The sequence below is a fragment of the Galeopterus variegatus genome, unplaced genomic scaffold (assembly GCF_000696425.1).
Source record: "Galeopterus variegatus unplaced genomic scaffold, G_variegatus-3.0.2 Scaffold33, whole genome shotgun sequence".
Taxonomy (NCBI): domain Eukaryota; kingdom Metazoa; phylum Chordata; class Mammalia; order Dermoptera; family Cynocephalidae; genus Galeopterus; species Galeopterus variegatus.
In genome coordinates, this window is record NW_007726144.1 from 44,333 (window position 1) to 64,597 (window position 20,265).

The 20,265-nt window shown below is 42.9% G+C and overlaps 1 pseudogene; it reads left to right on the plus strand.

Moving 5' to 3' along the window:
- Window positions 1–20,054, plus strand: part of LOC103589028 — a 26,399-nt pseudogene extending 6,345 nt beyond the window's left edge.
- The last annotated feature ends 211 nt before the right edge of the window (window positions 20,055–20,265 follow it).

Below are 20,265 nucleotides of genomic sequence, written 5' to 3' on the forward strand. Positions count from 1 at the left end.
TGGTAATTGCATAAAACTTAAAACTTTTAATCAGGTTCAACTCCTCTTTTTTTTTTTTTCCTTTTTGTCTTTTTTTACTGACTGGCAACGGGATCGCAACCCTCGGTGTTGCGCCCGCACCACGCTCAGCCAGTGAGCGGGAACCGGTCTCCACATGGGATCCGAACCCTTGGTGGGAGTGCCGCCGCACTCCCAAGCAGCGCACTCTCCAGTGCACCACCGGGCCGGCCCTCAACTCCTCTTTTTAACAACAGGTTTATAATTAATCTTCTACTCATTTTCCTCACTATTCTTGCAATAGCGTTTCTTACTCTCATAGAATGAAAAATATTAGTCCATTCGCAACTCCGCAAAAGACCTAACATTGTTGGCTCTTACAGTCTTCTTCAGCCTTTTGCTGATGCAATAAAACTATTCATTAAAGAACTATTATGACCCTTAACATCTTCTATTCATCTGTGTATCATTGCACTCATCCTTGTCCTCGCCTTAGCCTTTACCATATGAATCCCATTACCAATAACATATCCACTAATCAATACAAACTTGAGTGTTATTTATTCCAGACACATCAAGTCTAGCTGTACTCTCTGATCATCACCCTCAAAATATGTATTAATTGGTGCTCTCCAGGACACTAGCCCAAACAATTTCATAGGAAGTTATATTAGCTATTATCTTATTATCATTCCTACTAATAAATGGATCCTACGCGTTATCAACCTTAATTATTACTCAAGAATTCATATGATTGCTTTTCCCATCATGGCCCTTCGCCGTAATGATTCATTTCAACATTAGCAGAAACCAGTCGAGCCCCATTCGACCTAACAGAAGGTGAATCAGAACTTGCATCAGGCTTTAACATTGAATATGTCGCAGGTCCATTTGCCCTATTTTTCATAGCTGAATATAGTAATATAATTATAATAAATGCCCTAACCACTATTCTTTCTCTAGGAGCACTGACAATATCCTTACACCAGAAATCTTCACATTTAATTTCGTCACCAACACACTTCTAACAACCCTATTTCTATAAATCGGAGCATCTTTCCCACAATTCCAATATGAACAACCAATACATCCTCTATGAAAATATTTCCTCCCACTAACATTATCTCTACGCATACAAATATATTTCAATGCCCATCTTATTATCAAGTATTATACCACAAATATAAGAAATATGTCTGACAAAAGAGTTACTTTAATACAGTAAATAATAGAGGTTTTAACCCTCTTATTTCTAGAATTATAGGAATCGAACCTATTCTAAAGAACTCAAAAATCTTCATGCTACCTAATACACCATATTCTACAGTATGGCCAGCTAAATAAGCTATCAGGGCCATACCCCAAAATGTTGGTTTATATCCTTCCCATAGTAATTAACCCTATAATTTCCTTCAAAATTCTCCTTACCTGTTTACAGGGACCATAATTACAATATTGGGCTCACGCCAATTAATGATTTTCATAGGATTAGAAATAAACACATTAGCTGTTATTCCTTTTCTAATTAAAAAAGCAAATCCACAATCAACAGAAGCAGCTACCAAATATTTCTTAACACAAGCAACGGCATCCTTTCTTCCAATAATAGCTGTCATAATCAACATGATGAATTCAGAACAATGAGCAGTTACAAACATAAGTAACTGAACAGCATTACACTAATTACAATAGCACTAATTATGTGACTCAGACTCTCCTCCTTTCACTTCTGAGTCCCAGAAGTAACACAAGGAGTCTCATTAACATCAGGCATAATTCTATCAACATGACAAAAAATAGCTCCAATTTCAATTATATTCCAAATATCATCACCAATTGACCTATGTATTATTTTAATTATTGCTACCTTCTCTATTCTTGTAAGAGGGTGAGGAGGTCTTAATCAAGCACAATTATGAAAAATCCCAGCCTACTCACTAATTGCACATATAGGATGAATAATATCCATCCTCATCTACAGTCCCCCCTCATGATTTTAGATTTCTCAATTTATATTACCTTAGCAATTACTATCTTTATAGTGGTTAAACTAAAAACAAATTTCACTATGCTATCATTATCATTTACGTGAAATAAAATATCATTAATCATCCCCATAAAGCTTATAAGTTTCTTATCATTAGGAAGGCTACCCCCACTTACAGGATTTATACCTAAATAGATTATTATCCAAGAACTAACAAAAAATAACAGCATCATTATACCAACATTTATAGCTAGTATAGTATTGCTTATATTTTTATATATGTTTAATTTATTCTACATCACTGCCTATATTACCAACAACCAATAATATAAAAACAAAATGACAGTTCAAAAATACAAGACGAATATTATTTTTACCAACAGTCATAATATTATCAACATTCTTTCTCCCACTCTCACCGATATCATTGATCCTCAACTAGAAATTTAGGTTAAACAGGCCAAAGGACTTCAAAGCCCTAAGTATATTTCACTTATTTTCTGATATTAAGGACTGCAAGACTCTATCTCACATCAAGATGCAAATCAATCATTTCATTAAGCTAAATCTTTTTTTTTTTTTTTTTTTCCTTTTTCTCTTTTTTCGTGTCCAGCAACGGATTGCAACCCTCAGTGTCGCGCCCGTACCAGACCGGGACTGGCAACGGGATCGCAAACCTCGGTGCTGCGCCCGCACCTCGCTCAGCCAGTGAGCGGGAACCGGTCTGTATGTGGGATCCGAACCCTCGGCAGGAGCGCCACCACACTCCCAAGTGGCGCACTGTAACAGTGCGCCACCAGGCCGGCCCTCATTAAGCTAAATCTTTACTAGAGTGATGAGTTCCAACCCCATGAAAATTTAGTTAACAGCTAAATACCCAACTCAACTGGCTTCAATCTCCTTCTCCCACCATGAGGGGGAAAATGGCAGGAGAAGCCCTGGCAGAACTGAATCTGCTCCTTTAAATTTGGAATTCAACATGATTAATCACCTTGAGGCTTGGTAAAAAGAAGGTTCAACCTCTGCATTTAGATTTACAGTCTAATGGTTGCTCAGCCATTTTGCCTTTTAGCCTGCATCTTATACTTACATTCATCAATCATTGGCTGTTCTCAACAAATCATGAAGGTATTGACACGCTGTATTTATTATCTGGTGCTTGAGCTGCTATAGTGGGAATCACCCTAATCTAATCAAAACTGAGCTCACTCAGCCTAGGACTCTCTTAAATGACAACCAAATTTATAATGTTATTGTAACCACCCATGCACTTGTAATAATATTTTTTATAGTAATGCCCATTATAATTAGAATCAGTAACTGATTAGTTCCACTGATAATTGTAGCCCCAGGTATAGTGTTTCCTTTAATAAATAATATAAACTTCTGACTTCTTCCGCCACCATTTCTGCTTGCTTCCTCAGTGGTAGAAGCTGGCTCTGGAAAAGGATGAACCGTTTATCCACCTTTAGCTGGAAATCTAGCATATGCAGAGACTCCGTAGATCTTACAGTCTTTTCCCTACATCTGGCAGGTGTTTCCTCTATCTTAGGAGGTACTAACCTTATTACTACAATTATTAACATGAAACCTCCAACTATATCTCAATATCCAACATCCCTATTCATGTAATCTGTATTAATTACAGCTGTACTGTTACTTCTCTCTCTTCCCGACCTAGCAGCTGGCATTACTGTACTATTAACAGACCAGGAGAAGACCCTATCTTATATCAATAACTATTTTGATTTTTTTGGTCATCCGGAAGTCTATAGACTTATCCTACCCGGCTTTGGGATAAATTTGCACATAGTGACCTTTTGTTCTAATTAAAAGAGAACCATTTGGTTATATGGGAATAGCATGAACTATAATATCAATTGGTTTTATCATATGCGCTCATCTTATGTTTACAGTAAGAATAGATGTTGATACTTGAGTGTATTTTACATCGGCCATTATAATTATAGCTATTCCCACAGGAGTAAAAGTACTCAGCTGATTAGCAACACTACATGGAAATAATATCAAATGATCTCCAGCCATACTATGGGATTTGGGCTTCATCTTTTTATTTATAGTTGGAGGTCTCTCAGGAATCGTCTTAGCTAACTCATCACTAGATGTGGTTCTCCGTGACACACATTATGTTGTAACACATTTCCACTATGTATTATCAATGCGAGCAGTCTTTGCCATAATGTCCACTGATTCCTACTGTTCTCAGGTTACACAATTAACTCGACCTGAGCTAAAATTCACTTCACAATTATATTTGTACGTGTGAATTTAACATTCCACAACACTTCCTCAGTCTGTCAGCAATACCACAACAATATTCCAAATACCCTGATGCATATACTATGTGAAACACTGTATCATCTATAGGATCATTTATTCAATTAACACCAGTAATATTAATAATTTTATCATCTGAAAAGCCTTCACCTCAAAACGAGAAGTCTCAGTAGTAGAACTTGCCCCTACAAATCTAGAATGATGTGTGGCTGCCCTGCACCATATCACACATTTGAGGAACCCACCTCTTTGAAAGCTTAAGACAAGAAAGGAAGGAACTGAACCCCCTAACACTGGTTTCAAGCCAGACCCGTAACCACCATGACTTTCTCAACAAGCAAGATATTAGTAAAATCATTACATAACTTTATCACATTTATTTTATAGGTTAAAGTCCTTTATATTTTTATGGCATTCCCATTTCAGTTAGGTTTCCAAAATGCTACCTCGCCAATTATAGAACAACTTCTACATTTCCATGACCACACTTTAACAATTGTATTTTTTATTAGCTCTTTAGCCTTCTGTATTATTTCTCTAATATTAACAACTAAATTAACTCATACAAGTACTATAGATGCTCAAGAAGTGGAGACAGTATAGACTATTCTGCCTGCTACTATCTTAACTCTATTTGCATTACTATGAATCTTACATATAAGAGATGAAATCAATAATCCTTCTCTAAGTGTTAAAACTATAGGCCACCAGTGATATTGAAGCTATGAATATACAGACTATGAAGGCACAGATTTTGATTCACATATGATTCCCACTACAGATCTTAAATAAAGGGAAGTTCGACTATTAGAAATCGACAACCCAGTAGTTCTCCCAATAGAAATATCAATCTGTACACTAATTACATCTGAAAATGTATCACATTCATGAGCCCTTCCACCACTGGGCTTAAAAACAGATGCAATCCCAGGATGCCTAAGTCAAGCAACCTTAACATCTCCATGGCCATGCTAATACTATGATCAATGCTCAGACATTTGTAGCTCAAATCACAGTTTTATACCTATTGTGCTTGAACTAATCCCACTTAAACATTTCAAAAACTGATCAACATCAATACTATAATGTCATTGTGAAGCTAAACAGCACTAACCTTTTAAGTTAAAGAAAAGAAGCACTGATCTTTCTACAATGAAATTTCTCCCCTACAGACTCCAAGTAGCTTCACACAAAGGGCACTGCTGCAGCTTTTCCATCTTAGGTAGCTGCTCCATGTGCTGGTAGCTGCTCCATGGGTTAGCGTGGAAGAAAAAGAAGTGGGAGGCCTATGGAACAGTAACATTGGACATTTACAGAAGCTATAGGGGGACTTTGTTGTGCCAAATCATAGAAAGGGGTCAAAGCAAGTTCAAGCAGATCTCTAAGGACAGATTGCAGATGACATGAACTTGCTCATCCAACACCCTTCACATCCTGATCCAGGATGCCTTCCTGTGCCACGGTGGATAAAAGCTCAAAACTACGTTTTCCACACTCATGTCAGCTAAAGTCCCACCTGTCTTTGCACATACACAAGACTTTTATTTGAGACTGAGTTACATTGGAGTTGAGGCAAGTGCAGAGCTCTGATTCATGGGCATGGGATGCTGGCAGAGACGGCATGTTTACAGACTAGCAGCTCCTGAACTTGCATTTTTCTGTTCAAGACACAGGCAGCAGCTCTCTCAGCAGCCCAATTCTGCAGTGGAGTTCTGGAAGTCATTTCTGGAACCTCTAGCTTCAGTTTCTTTCTTCAGCCTAACTGAAAAAATCATGGATCTGAAATATACCTTTTAGTAAACCTTTTTCTTCTAAAGAGAAAAGGTAAAGAGAATGCTGTTGTCTCTACTAAAAACTTTGAAAAACCAATAAATAATTTCAAAGATTGTTACTGGCAAGGTAATCTATAGGAAAATAGAACAGGGAATTCTCTATCTGACCTGCATGGGTTTGAAGGTCATAATGATCTAGTATATCTTATTTAACTTCTTTGCAATAGTATCAAAAGAGAAAATAAAAACAGCTGCACTATTCTGTGTGAGACAGCTGGGGATTATCTCCATTTTGTGAGGCTGGGCAGCCTTACACAAATCATTCTGGGAGTAAGGGTCCCCCAAAGGTGAGTGATGGGAGGACCTGTGCCTAGGTCACTGAAATGGGCCCCTGCACCCATGGCAATGAGACAGGAGCCTGCCCTGGGCTAGTTCCATAGCATTGGGATGGGAGGAGTCTGACCCATTTGTACATGGAGACCTTGTTTAATCTCCTGCTGAATCTGCATAACAAACATTTCCCAGAGAGCCAAGTCTTCATGACCACCTCGCACTGGTCTACAAAGACTTCACCTGTGAGAGGCACATGGGTATCATTACCTTCCCATTTTACAGATGAGGAAACTGAATTTCCAAAGAGGTGAACAGGTAAACCCATTTCCCTGGAAAGTCAGGAAATGGCAGAGCCAGGCCTAGGACCAAGTCTCCAGCCTCCCAGACCAATGGTCCTTCCAGATCTAAGTCACCCTCTTAGTGGAGTGAGTCTCCCACAGAAGATGTCCTCAGAACTTGAGAAGCTACATTGAGTGGAAGGGAGGCTGGGCCTGTCCCAGGCAGCATTGAGCCTCCCTACAACACCCTCAGGTCAACCACAGCCACCTCTTCCTGTCCTCAGTGGGTCACAAACAGGCCTGCATCTCATGCCAGGACTGATCTCTAAAGTCTGCTGGCCTGAGAGCCTCAGCTGGTCTTCCGGCAGGGCTAGGGACCCGCACCATCTGTGAACTGGAGGTGGTGAGCGCTGCCCTCCTCCCCACAGCAGAGGACTGTGTCCTCTGTGGGAGTATCACAGTCCAGCTTTCATGAGCTCTTTTCATCTTAGTCGTAACAACCATCCTGTCAGTCATGACAACTGCATTAACTTTTAAACCTGGAGAAGGCCCCACTGGTGAAGAGGCGGCTCCGCCCTGGGCTCCTGACCAACCTCAGTGTGTCGGTGACACTCATACCCTGACACATCGGACAGAACCTGCAATGGTTAACTTTAGGTGTAATCTTGACTGGGCTAAGGGATGCCCAGCGTGCTGGTAAAACATTATTTCTAGGTATGTCTGTGAGGGTGTTCATGGAAGAGATTAGCATTTGAATGAGTACACAAAATGAAGAAGATACGTCTTTACCAATGGGGCTGGCATCATCCAATCCATTGAGAGCATTGACAGAACAAAAAGGCAGAGGAAGGGCAGATTCACTCTGTCTTCTAGAGCTGGGACATCCATCTTCTCCCACCCTCAGACATCAGCACTCCAATTTCTCAGTCCCTCGGACACAGACTGAATTACACTACCAGCTTCCCTGGTTCTACAGCTTGCATACAGCATATCATGGGACTTCTCAGCCTCCATGATTGTGTGAGCCAATCACCATAATTAATCCCCTTTTATATATAGATATAGATATAGATATAGATATAGATATAGATGATATAGNGCCAATCACCATAATTAATCCCCTTTTATATATAGATATAGATATAGATATAGATATAGATGATATAGATAGATATAGATATAGATATAGATATAGATATAGATGATATAGATATATCCTATCCATGCTGTTTCTCTGGAAAACCCTGACTAATACAGGCTCCTTTCTGCTGGGTTTCCTTTATCACAAGTTTTTCCTGGCAGCCCTTGGCTCTACAGTTGTTAGAATCTCCTTTCATCCAGTGGGGGAGGACAGACCACGACACCAGCACAACCTTCTACCCACCCCAGGGGCTCAGGAACAGTTCCTCCTCCCCACGGGGACAAGTGTGGGCTCTGTAGATCCCCATCCACAGCCCACAGGAACTGCCCAAGGACCTGTCAGTAACCCTCCCAACAGGACACAGCAGGAGGGAGAGCCCCAGCAGGAGCTGTTCATTGGGAAAATGATTCCCCATTTATGGGGGTCAACCTCATCCCTTATAGGCCTAAGAGGGGTGCCCCATCAGCCTCCAGCCTGCCCACCTTCTCCCACTCTCTGAAATAAGACCTTTCCCAGTCATCCCCTGTCAAATGTCTGTTGAGCCTCCCAGATGCAGCTCAAAAGGTCTCTGGGAAGCCTGCCCTGGAAGGAATTAGGTAATCCATGTTCTGGGTTCTCACGGCACTCTCAGCAGGTGGTTGGTCACTTGTGATATAACCCACATGCACTGGCTCTGGCCCTCCCCCTCTGATGCAGGACCTGGCCCTGTGAACAGGTGAGGCAAGGATGCCCTCGCTCCCAGGCTTGTGCAAGAGCAGGATCAGCACATGAGAGTGGGAGTCTTGTTGCCTCATCCTAGTCCCACCTGTGCCTGTGAACATCCTGGGGATGTCACGTATGCTCAGGAACAAGACAAGCAGCTTTTGGCCAAACTGCTTGGCCAAACTCAGCAGCTTGTACTATTTTCCATTCAGCAAATATTTACTGAGCACTCCTGTGCCCCAGGACTGGTAGAACCTTCCAGCCTTATGTGCACTGTCCTTCTACAGCTGACCCACAGGCCCTCTGACCTGTATGGGCACCTCCCTCTTCAGGGCCCAGGCACGACTCCTTCACATGGTTGGACCCAAAGACCAAGTCCAATGTCTTCCATCTTGCTGTCTAGTGGAGGCACATCATATGCAGGCTTAACTTATCAAATTCAGTTATTTTCCCTCAATAACAAAAGTGAGAAAGAGAGAAAAAACAGCGACTTAAATTGTGCAGCAATTCTAGGTAGGTCTGAAAGCAACTATGAGACAAGAGCTATAAATCCATGTATTCTCTTGGTCCATCTCTCTGTTCCCACCTGCCTCTCAGGTGTGAGCCTCCTGCTGCCCAGTGGGCAGTGCTATGCAGGTAACTGTTTAACATCTGGCTCTACGGGAGGAAAAAGCCCAGTGTCTAGCATTGACAATTACTATAGTATAAATACTCCCACTCTGGTTGATTTCACATCATGACACTGAACATAGAGTTGGGAAGAGAAATGCAAAACCAGTTCTCACAGCCAGTTCCAGCTGGCTCCAGGATGCCAGCGTCTGCAGGTGAATCTAATGTTAAATATGCAGGACACATTTTTCACAGGATGGCACCTAAACACCAGCCAACTGTTTCATCAGGAAGAAAAGGCAGTCTCTTCCAAAGCAGGAGGAAAAACTTGGTGAGAGGTGGTATGCTGGTCTCCACTATAGCAGCCCCCTAAGGGATTCATCAGAGTAATTTTAACTGTACTTGATTTTCACCTTAAAATTGAATTCCTCTCTTCAATAACCAATGATAACGTTTGGTTACTCTTCACTAGGCTCTAGTGAAGTCCCCCCTGTCTACTTACTCCCCACCAGACTGTGCATCCTTGAGGGCTCAGAATGATGTTTCCTCTGGGAGCCCAGCATGCTGGAGGCAGAACTTGGGAGCCAGGAAGACATTGATTCTATTCCTGCTTCTACCACTAAGCTGTAAAATCGGGGGCAGATCCCCAGTGCCTTCATCTTTAAAGTGGGATCATACCTACATCCCAGGATTGTTGGGAGGACTAATAAATATAGTGAAAAAGCACCTGGCACAGCCACACACAACAGATACAACCCTTACTCTCCCCTTCCCTCGGTTCCTCCCAGGAGAGACAGGGACTGAGCCACCGTCGGACAATGTCGTCACCTAGTGGCTACTCTCAGAATTGTCCAAAAGGCAAAGACCTGTTCCCGCATGTGAGGATAACAGGCAAAGCACTTTGAGGAAGGAAGTGGTGGGTTTCTGGTGAGGATCAAGTCCACATTTTCTGGCGTTCCACTTGGTCTTATGGAAAAAGATTGTGCACTGGCATCTGAAAAACCCAGACTCAGGCCCTGGTTTTACCAAATATTAGCTGTTCGGCGTTAGGCAAGTGTAGGGAAAGTAAAATTCAATGGTCAAGGTCCTTCAGGCGTTCAGAGTCTTGCCAAGCATTTGCTGTAAATATGCACGTGCGCCCAGATGTTCCTTGGTTATTGTCTAATGTAATTGCTCATGTGCACCCAGGTGTCCTGGGTTATCGGACTTAAGTATAAAGGACGAGTGGCTCTGATCCACAGCATCTCCCACCCCTGCCCCAGGAGACGGAGGGCCACGGGGATGCCACTACTGCTGCTGGAGACTGTAGCTGCCGCTGCCGCTGAGGACTGAGCTCGTGTCGTCTGCCAATGGCTCCTGGGATCTTTCCCAATTACCTAGCGTGGACCTGCGTGTGAGGGGTCTATGACTCAGTCTGTACAACGGGTTTGAAGGGTCTGTGGGCCTTAACCTCTAGCCCTGACAATACAAACCTCAATACAAATTGACAATACAAAATGTCAATGCAATTCTACGACAATACAAAAACTTAGTGTAACTAAAATAATGAAACATTTTGGCTTTAGTTATGAATTGCCTAGCCACGCAATTGGCTTAGTCCCCGACCACACGGCAAGTTATTTCACCTCTCTAAACCTCAGTTTTCTCATCTGTAAAATGAGAATGATTTCTGCCACATTAGATAAACATTCAATAAATGCTTGTCGCCCTTCATCATGTTTTTGACCCTATTCTAGGCCCATTCCTAGATCCTCATAATATCACCTTCCTGCTCCTGCCCCCCTCGGTAGTCCCACCCCACTCCCGCCCACATCTTCTCAACCCTGTTTTCAATATTAACTTTCCACAAGACCCTTCCCCTCTGAGAGGGAGATTCTCAAATTCCTCAGCAGTTCAGGTCCAAAAACTCTAAATTTTTACTATATTTAAGTCAGACTCCTGGTGATACACTTATGCTGACAAAATTAGGTCGAGAATGATGTATACAGTAAAATGCCAAGCTTACAACAAAAAGCATTTTATTATATTAATGGTATATAATATATATTATTATCATATAATTCTATAATAGTATATATTTATAATGTATGTTATATAATTATATATTATTTTTATCTCTGTAATTACATAGTTTATATATTATATATTTATATATTTTATTATTGTATATGATAATATAGAATGTTGTAATATATAATATTATATATTATTATAATAAAAGACATTTGTAGTAAAAGACATCCCTGTCTGGGGACAGGTACCCAACCAGCAAGCCAGAAATCCCCTCCCCATTAACAAGCCCTCCTCCCAATAAGAGATTTTGCTGGACCAAACCCTGAGATGGTCAGGGTTGGCAGATTGTTTGTGACCCTGACCCCAAGGACACTCACTGACCAGTGTTGCTTCTGCACTGACCAGCCACCCTTCAGGTTATAAAGCCCTCCCAAGGACACTCACTGACCAGTGTTGCTTCTGCACTGACCAGCCACCCTTCAGGTTATAAAGGGAGGCCTACATGTGCCAGTGTAGTCTGCTGTCATGGGAAAGCCTGAGCTTTAGAACCAAATGGAATTAGGCTTGAATCTCCCTTTTCACTTATTACCCGAGTGACCCTGGACAAATTGCTGAAATTTTCGGAGCCTGTGAGCTCATCACAGCACTGGGCATTTGCACCTGCTTCATGGAGCCTCTAGGTTTAGTAAATAAAGTCCTGTTCATGAGCCCAGAGAGGTCACCAGCAGAGGCTCAAAAAATATTCCTATTTTATCCCAAATTTCTGATCGCAGACTGTAAAGCTACAGGACTACACCAGTTGTTGAGTAAGGCAAATCATAACTAAAGCCAAAATGTTTTGGTATTTTAGTTATACTAAGTTTCCATTTGTATTGTCAGGGCTAGGGCTCAGACCTTTCGAACCCATTGTACAGACTGGGTCACCAGACCCCTCACACGCAGGTCCACGCTAAGTAATTGGGAAAGATCCCGGGAGCTGTTGGCAGACGACACGAGCTCAGTCCTCAGCAACGGCAGCAGCAGCTTGCAGCAATAGCCTCCAGCAGCAGTAGCGGCCCCCACCCCCCGGGGTGGAGAGCAGCGTGGATCAGAGCCACTCGTCCTTCATACTTGTCATAACCCAGGATACCTGGGTGCACATGCGCACTTACATTAGACAATAGCCAAAGAACACCTGAGCGCAGTGCATATTTACATCAAATGTTTGGCAAGATTCTGAACATTGGAGGGGCCCTGACCATTTTCCTATATTTGCCCAACACAGAGATACTTCTTTCATTATGAATGTGCCGGTTATACTACCAGACCAGAATTCTAGCAGCGCTCCTCGTGACACTACATTTTCCTACTTTTCTTTAAAAAATAAACAGTCTTTGGGGATAGAAAACACAAGAATTTAAATACCCACTTATTCCTTCAGCTAACTTACTTCTACATTTTAAAAATAAGCCACTGAAACTCATTTTCAATGAAGGAAAAATGTAAATGTGTTTACAACGCACTTGCCCCCACACACAGAGGATTCTTCACTCACTGGAAAGAAATGCCATTAAAACTAAGCACGTGGATGATCAGAGTAAATTATAAATTTGTGGTTAGAGAAAGGAAACAAACATCACAAAAAAAGAAAGACCATTGTTTCACACATGCAGTAGAATGAAACATGGGGTAACTGGATAAATGTTTACCCAGGGTTGCAGTCTCTGGGGTGGAGTTTTAAATGCATGGCATGATTCCAAGTGTCTCGACCACCAAAATAGCTATGGAGATAAGACCAGTCTAATAATGAGGCACAGACCTCCCATCCCATTTGGGGATTTGTGTAGAGAGCAGCCTTGTTCTTTCCATGATCATCACTTGAGACACCAACTCTACAATGAGTGGATGCTTTCTCCCCCACTGGCCTTCAGAGCCCATGAATTCTCCACAAATGATGTTGGCATCTATTTCCACACCCCTCAAAATCTCCCAACATGGGTGACGGAAGATTCTCCCTTGCAGAGATGTCTCTCCCCTGGCTAAACCCTTCCATTTATTTAGAGCTTCTTCTGAGTCTCACTGAGACCTGGAGAGAGAGCTGACCTCCACCCCTCCCACCAATGTAACAACTCTACTCTCTGACAACGCTTTCTGTCCTCTGGGCCTTCTGCCTAGGAAATGTGTAGAGGAGGAGGAGCTAGTCCACTGTCCCCATTCTCTGTAGGGTGGACAGATCTAGGAGGTGGACAGATTCTGATTTATCAGAATCTAAGCAATAAAGCAGTACCTCTAACCCCACCTGGGAAAAATATCTACCACTAATTTCTCTGCCTGGGTGTCACCATATTTGGGGCCTTGAAATAGTTTTGAACAGTCTCCTAAGGCTGTCCCCACCAAAGGCCAAAATCTGTTCTTCTAACAAAAATGTACTTGTAGGTGTGTGATACGCGCATCTGCTCTAGGTGTTCCCCTGGCCAGGTGCCCCCCAGCATATTTTGGGCAGTTGACCTTATTGAGTGCTTCCTGTGTGACAGGCACTGAGGCTAAGCACTGGAGATGCATCATCTCATGAATCCTCAAACAACTCTATGAGGTAGGTATGACCACTATATCCACATTACAGATGAGAAAGTGAAACTTACAGGAGAAAAGGGACTTTTCCAACCTCTAAGGCAGGTAAATAACAGTGAGAATTCAAACCCAGGTCAGTCTGGCACCAAATTACTCCTTCTTGTCCTACACCTTCCATATAATCTTGAGTGCTTTCATCAACAGACCTTTACAATTACATCTGAGCCTTGACAACTATCACTGAGCTAGTACAGTAACAAACAGATTCTCACTATGCTTTCCTTACCTAATACGTCAACTTTTTCATATTTTGAGGGCCAAATGACATTTTCTTTGGTGGCTTTTATTTTAACCACTCTCATTTCCTTCTGAAGATGTTTGTGATGAATTTCTGGCCCATCTGTGCTCTTAAAGTCTGCTCATGTCCAAGAAAGTAGGCAAATAAATGATAAGGCCTTATGGACTTAGGTGGGATCTGTGCCTATATATGAAAAATCCCTCTCTCAATTGCTAATGCTTTAAAAAGTGCTACCACCCCCTGTGGCAACAAGCACAGCTAGTGTCCAGATCTTGGTTTCTAATACCATTCTCAATGAAAGGAAGTAGAACTCCTGGGAGAAAGGGCAGATTCTTGATTCTAGAACTTAAATAAAACATATGAGATAAGCATGGAACATCCTATGATGCCATAAAGTAAGGAAGTGCTCAAAAATGAAAGACACAAATCGATGGGGTGTGTCAAAAGCACACAGGACACTACCAAAGAGTACCCAATGGCCAAACTGGAACAAATTTGAGCAACAAAAATAGATAAAATAGTACTGAATTGTAATCCAAGATATCAAATGAATATCAATGAGTTCATACTGATATAAATAAATTACTGGATAAATAAATAAAAGGAAAGGAAACAATTTCCTGTACAGAAGAATGCCAAATATACATGAAGATACTCCACCCTAGGGGCGGTGAAGCATAACTCCCCACTCCTGAAGTTTGGGCTGCACATGATGACTTCCTGCCAAGGAGGGTATGGAAAGTGAGGGAAAAGGGTAAATTTACAGTGGATGAACCTGACAGACATGACCTTTGGCAGGTGTTCAAGGTCAAAACCAACATGATTGGGGCCGGCCCGGTGGTGCACTGGAGAGTGCGCCGCTTGGGAGCGTGGCTGCGCTCCCGCCGAGGGTTCGGATCCCATGTGGAGACCAGTTCCCGCTCAGTGCGGGTGCAACACCAAGGGTTGCAGTCCTGTTACCGGTCAGTAAAAAAGACAAAAAGGAAAAAAAAAAAACCCAACATGATTGGTCATGTTGATCGTACAAACCTCTGATATGATGTGATGAAAATGGAAAACCAAAACCAAAAAGCCAAGTCTCATCATGAGAGAAACATCAGGCAAATCCCAGCTGAGGAACATTCTGCAAAATATCTGACCGGCACACCTCACAAATGTCAACAAAAACAAGGAAAGCCTGAGAAGCTGTCACAGCCCAGAGGAGCCTAAGGAGACATGTAGGGTGGGATCCTGGATAGGACCCTGGAACAGAAAAGTACATTAGGTAAAAACTAAGAACAACTGATTAAAGTATGAACTTTAGCTAATGATAATGTATCAATGTTCATTACATGTAACAAATGTTAACAGTGTAAGATGTTGGTAATAGGGGAAACTGGGTGTGTGGTGTATGGGAACTCTGTTGTATCATCCCGATTTTAATGTAATTCTAAAACTGTTCTAAAATATAAAGGTTTTTTTCTTTCTTTTTTTTAAGTGCTACCACTCTTGAGCTCATGTTCCTTTTTGTCCCAAAGGCCCATGAAAAATATTCAGGCGTGTCCCATCACCATTTCCACAAAGGCCTGCGAGATCTGTGTGTGAGTCTTTTCCCCTCTCTCACTCACGAACACTTGTTCCCGAATAAAACTATGTACCCACTTCTGACTCCACAAAAGTAGAATTGAAAACTGACTGGGCTCTGTCCCAAGCCCTTGTTCACAGAGGCTCACTCAACATGTATTCAGTAGATATTTATGAGCACATCCTGTGTGCCAGGCCCAGTGCTGGGTGCTCAGGACACAGAGATAAACCCAACACATGTGCTCCTGCCCACATGGGATGTGCAGTTGAGAGGGGAAAGAGACTTTAAATAAGGAAATGGGGAAGGGGCAAGCTAGCTCTCTGGAGCCTATTTTCTAAGGACTCTAATCCCATTCATGAGGCTCTGCCCACATGACCTAACCCCTCCCACAGTCATGATGGAGGACGGGTTCTACAGCACGGCAAAGAGGTGGCAAGAGTCCTTTTTGGCATTTTCTGTCTCGAAAAAAGACTAGGCCTATGGCATCTCCTCCCTGAGGAACATCCCTATGCTGCAGCTAAGTGCCTGTGATGCCAGCCCTGCCTTCTCACTGTGGGAACTAGAGTCCAGCTCCAACTGTGCCTACTGCCCGTTTAGTTTCCGGAACACAATTCTTCCAGATTATATTTTACAGCATTTGAGGAGTTGTTGCCAAGGGGGTATCAATGACGCTAACCAGTTTTCTGGTCATCTTCTCCAGGCCACTGCCTGCTGGCATCATGCCAAAGAAAGGAGCCTCAGTTCTAATGACTTGGAAGACATGATCACCCACCATTCTATTTTCAAGGAGCCTGAAGCAATTGGTGGCTCACGTGAAATCTGGACAACATCAGAGGCCTCCATCTAGCAGACCTTGAAGTCCCCCAATGCTGAACCCAGACCAGTCGGCTGGTTTTGCCCATGTGGTTGGATGTATCCATGGCCTTGTGGGGGCATATAATTATGCCTTCCGGAAGGTCTGTTTCAACTGTAACTTCCCAAGGTCATAGAGATGATGATAATTGGTACCCCCCCCCCACATACCTATTCACACATGTAATATTCCCACATCCCTGAAGAACAAAAGAAAAAAAAGTCTGAAACAAAAAGCCCAGGAGGCCACCTTGTGGAACCATTTCAAAGGTATCTGACACTCTGTGAATAGAACCACTTTGGGCCTGAATAAGGCCCTGGCCCCCTTCATATCTCTGATACCTGTGATCTACTGGGGCTTCCCCTGATCCAGGCATGGCAAATATTTTTACAACCTAAATCTCTTCAATCAGTATATTGAGGGGTGCTGCTTATTGCAAATAGCATGGTAGGAAATGCTGGCTCTGTGGGAGGAGCAGAGGTAAGGGCATTGGAAGGGGACATGAAGGAAGTTGTCTTCTCTCTGCACAGGTCTCCCCCAGTTTGGCCTAAACCCCACCCAAGCTAAATACCCCTGAGGGCACTGAGCAGGTGCACTCCACAGAACAGCTCCTGTCAGCACTGCCCGTCCCCAGCTAGGATGAGCCAAAGGGCATGAAAACCAATGTCCACCCACAGGCCTCTGGATCAGCTCCTTTTTCTTTTTCATTCATTTTGTGGAAGCATTTTTCAAATTTATCTTTTAAACCCACAATTAATTATTTTAAAATAGATTTTATTCACTAGGAGTTTTAGATTTACAGAAAAATTGTGAAGCTAATAGAGTTCTCATATACCCCAAAAGTACTTCCCCCAAAGTTTCTTAGTACAAAGAAATGTTCCAACTGAGGAGGATCTAAATTAATAGGATTTATGAGCAGGTTGAAAATGGCTTGATTTTTCAACGATTCTTTTTATATTTGAGGCATCCTAATTACAAAATTTCAGCCACTAAATTGGTAAATCTACTCTATACACTTCATTAGAATGAACCTCTCTGGATTGCACCTACATTTGTAATATGGTGGTAGCTTCTGCTCATATCAGGTGGCCCGTGGCGGTCAGGTTAAGGATGTGCTCTTATTAAGGACATGTATTAATTATATTTATTTATTATAATTAATAAACCAATACTGATACATTGCTAATAACTAAAGTCCATGCTTTATTCAGATGCCCTTAGTGTTTTATCTAATGTCATTTTTCTGTTCCAGTATTCTAGTATTCCATCTAAATGTATTCCACACTACATTTAGTCATCATGTCTCTTTAGGCTCCCTTAGCTGTGACAGTTACTCAGACTTTCCTTGTTTTTGATGACAGTTATGAAGAGTACTGGTCAGGTTATTTTCTGAATGCCCCTCAATTGGGATTTGTCTGATCTTTCTCTTGTGAATAGACTGGGGATATGGGTTCTTAAAAGACCACAGAGGTAAAGTGCCATTTCCATCACATCATATCACAGGTACATACTATCAACATGACTTTTCACTGTTGATGTTGACATGGATCATCAGCCCGAGATTTGCCTTTCAGTAATTTTTTATTCCTGCTTTCAGTTCTCATCTCCATTTCTAGGAGAACTTTCTCATTTTCAGATTGTTTCTTTCTTCTATTCCTTTGCTAGGTGTATGCATTTTTCTAGGAAGGTGTTCCTAGCTCTTATCAATTCTCAGAAGGGTCTGTGATGCAAAGTAGAGGTATCAAGACTCTAACGAGGCCAGGGAGGATCCCATCAATTCACTTCCAGCTCAGTCAGTACTGATTGAATATGGACTAAGACTTCACAAGGGTAACGGGTGAGGGGGACCTGAGCCCTCCCATCACAGATATTATCTTCCTGAAGAGAGAGCACAGCACTCTTCAGGAGACTGTTAACCATTAACCACAGGAACAGGGTGGATCAAAGAAAGAGTCTGGAAAACCTCACTGGCAAGTGAAGACTTGAGTCAGTTCTTAAACCAGGAGCAGGATTTCAACAAGCTGAATTAGGGGAAAAGAGAGAAAAGCCACTCAGGGGGAGGAAGCAGCTTAAACTGAGCCACTGAGAGAGGAAAGTCAGACGCAGGATTCGAGGAGAATGTGGTCTGTGGGCTACTGAACGGGGTTCAGAGAAGTGGGGTGAGAGTGGCTGCTGGTCAAGAACTTTCAGGCTCACATTTTCTTAACATTTAACATTTCTGAAACTGGGATATGTCTTTTTACACAGTGGTACACAAAATATTAATGTATCTAAAAATTCACAGAAATGTAGATTTGATAAAATGCAGTAGCTATTATCAATTGAAAGAAAATAAGAGAGGTTACCCTCTATGAGAAGCGCTAAAGAGGAAAGGATACTGATTTTCTTTTTTGTAAATGTTCGCTTGAATTTTTAATCATATGTATACTACATGATTGTTGTCAACAGGAATCATCTGCAGGAGAGGTATAATTTGTTTTTTTTTTTTTTGTATGTCACTAATTGCTTTTTAAATTAAACTAATAAATGTTAGATTATTTTTCAGATGGGTATTATTTGTTGAGTATTTCTGCTAGGCACTGAGTCATGCATTATTTCATCTAATCCTTACAACGGCTTCATGATGCCTGTCCCATTAATATCCTCATTGGGTAATGAGAAATTGGAGGTACAGAGAGATTAGATGACTTGCCCAACGTCACATGGCAGGGAGGGGGAGCCAGGCTTCCAAGCCCAGAAGACAGGTACCCAGCTGTGAGTCGAGATGAGAACCAGGCAGCAAGTGCCCTCCAGATTCCAAAGCACTGCCCGCCCATCATTTCAGGCTGTCTCCACAGTGACCTGACAGGCAGAGATGTCCTTCCCACTGCACAGTAAAGAAAACCAGCTCAGAGGGATCAAGGAAGTGAGGGTGGGAAGGGTGACAGAGACGTAACGGGGGGAGCTGGGTTGGCTGTTGACTTGGGCGCCTTTCTTCTCAGTCTTTTAAAGCAGGTTCTACTTCCAGGGACCTAAAATCCTCTCCAGAGCTGGGAATATCCCGACTGAATGAGCCCCCAGCCCCAGAAAAACACCTGTCTCCCATCTCCCCCTCCTTCACATTTAACAATCTGCCTCCGCTTCTCGGAGTCTGTCCCCAGGGCAGGGGCAGAGGCTCCCCCCCTCTCTCCGAGGCTGTTGCATCTCAGAAGTCTCTTATCAGGATGTAGACTTCGGATCTGAGAAGCAAGACACTCAAGGGTCGCCCATTCCGCAGTGGTAACCACCCACTCCCAGCCAAAATAATTCTCACCCAGCCCAATCGGAGTCGCGGACCTCAGGAGCCCCACGCGAATCCCGAGCCTGACCTGTCCTGCGTCGTGAAGCCACCCTGACTCCCCACCTGGCCTCACGTCCCCCGGGGGCTTGGAGCCCAACCGCTGGATCCGGGGCCGCATGTTTACATCTGAACTGCCGCCACAGCTATCGACCTGCCACCTCCTCCCAGTTTCTCTGGCTCTATCCGCTCCTATCTCCCGCTGTGGTCACTCTGGGAGAGAAAGGAAGAGACTCCACGACCTCCACAGCACCATCTGCAACCCCTGACCACCTCCAGCCCCGCCTACTGTCAGCACCTAGGCACTATCGCCACCTGGCGGCTGAAGAGCGAATGCCGCTAGGGATTTCCACCAGGAAAAGGAGGCTTTCCACCAGGTCACCCTTGGAGGAACCTATAAGGAGCGCCTGCTGTGTGCCAGCACCGCTGGGGTACAAAGAAGCAAAGTCATTACCTTCAAGAAGCCCTGGTCTAGTCCGGAAGTAGAAGCAGAAATCATTTCAGATCTTCTCCCCTCAGGAGACAAGAGCAGCCCAGAGGATAACTGAAATAAA